This window comes from Pteropus vampyrus, unplaced genomic scaffold (genome assembly GCF_000151845.1).
Source record: "Pteropus vampyrus isolate Shadow unplaced genomic scaffold, Pvam_2.0 Scaffold42, whole genome shotgun sequence".
Lineage (NCBI taxonomy): Eukaryota > Metazoa > Chordata > Mammalia > Chiroptera > Pteropodidae > Pteropus > Pteropus vampyrus.
The window spans coordinates 1,510,824-1,512,225 of NW_011888823.1; the positions used below are offsets into that span (position 1 = coordinate 1,510,824).

Consider the following 1,402-nt stretch of genomic DNA (forward strand, 5'->3'; position numbering starts at 1 on the left):
ATTCTTATGTCTGCTGCTGCATTTAATCTGTTGTAATGTCATATGTTGGGGCCTCTGGAAACTCCACTGTGCATTTGTGAGAGAATGTGAGTGAAAAAAAGTAAATAAAATTTTAGTATTGTTATGAAGATAATTTTGATTTTGTGAGCCCCCTAAAATGTCAGTGACACAAAGAGTTCCTGGACTCACTATGAGAATGCTGGTCTTTACCATCAAATGTGAACTGTCTGTTTTCTGTTTTAAAAACTTCATGATTCTGACTCACTTTATTCCCAATGTGACTGCATTCAAGTTTCTCTCTTGCTATTTGTTAGCTGCATAACTTGGGCAAGTTATTGAATTCCCCTATCTGTAAAATGGGCATACTCACATCTAACTCATAGAATTGTCACGTGAGTGAATTAGATGTTCTATACAAAGTACTCAGCATTGTTACAGACACGTTGTAAACTCTCAGTAAAATGTTACTATTATTACTATTTTTAATTGTACTTCATCCAGCAAATATTATTTAAATGCTTTCACCGGAGAAAACGCTGTTTACACACTGAAATAAAAGTTGTATGCACTACTGCCAATAACCCTAGAATATTATAGTGTTTAGGGGAAATTAGATGATAACTTATTCAATTCATGAATGTTTATTGAGGAACTATCATGTGCTACTGTGTGCTATCAAGCCTACAGGAAGAGTTCCTAACCTAGGCCTGGGTAACAGCGACGACCTCGTGAACTGGCATTAGAGCTGCATCTTGATAAATATATACATCGTCACGGGCAAAGAAGACATGAGAAAATGTATTCTAAGAAGAAAACGTTTTAGCACAGAGTCAGCAAACATTTTCTTTTTTTCTTTTTTCTTTTTCTTTAAGGCAAGACAACCCTTGGTTGACCTCACGGATTGCAAGGAACTTGTCAGCTTACAATCTTTTATTTTCTTTATTTTTTTACGCCCACAGCACCTGGTCTTCCTAGGTGATCTCCCATCCAAGTACTAACCAGGCCCGACCCTGCTTAGCTTCCGAGATCAGATGGGATTGGGCTTATTCAGGGTGGCATGGTCATAGACTAGCAAACATTTTCCAGAAAGAGCCAGATAGTAAATATTTGGGGCTTCGTGAGCCATCTGGTCTCTGTCGCAACTGAGCTCTCGCATTGTAGCGTGAAAGCAAACAGGGACAATGAGTAAGAGAACGATCTTGGCTGTGTGCCAATAACACTTTATGGACTCTGAAATCTGATTTCATATGATTTTACATGTCCCATAATATTATTCATCTTTGAGATTGTTTTCCCCCCAACCATTTAAAAAATGTGAAAACCATCGTTAGCTTGTGGGGCCCTATAAAAACAGGCATTGGGTAAGATGGGGCTTATCGACTACAATTTGCAGACCCTGTCT

The 1,402-nt window shown here is 38.3% G+C and overlaps 1 pseudogene; it reads right to left on the reverse strand.

Annotated features, from left to right (window-relative positions):
* Positions 1–950: 950 nt before the first annotated feature.
* LOC111738712 lies at positions 951–1,069 on the reverse strand (annotated as a pseudogene).
* Between the last annotated feature and the right edge of the window lie 333 nt (positions 1,070–1,402).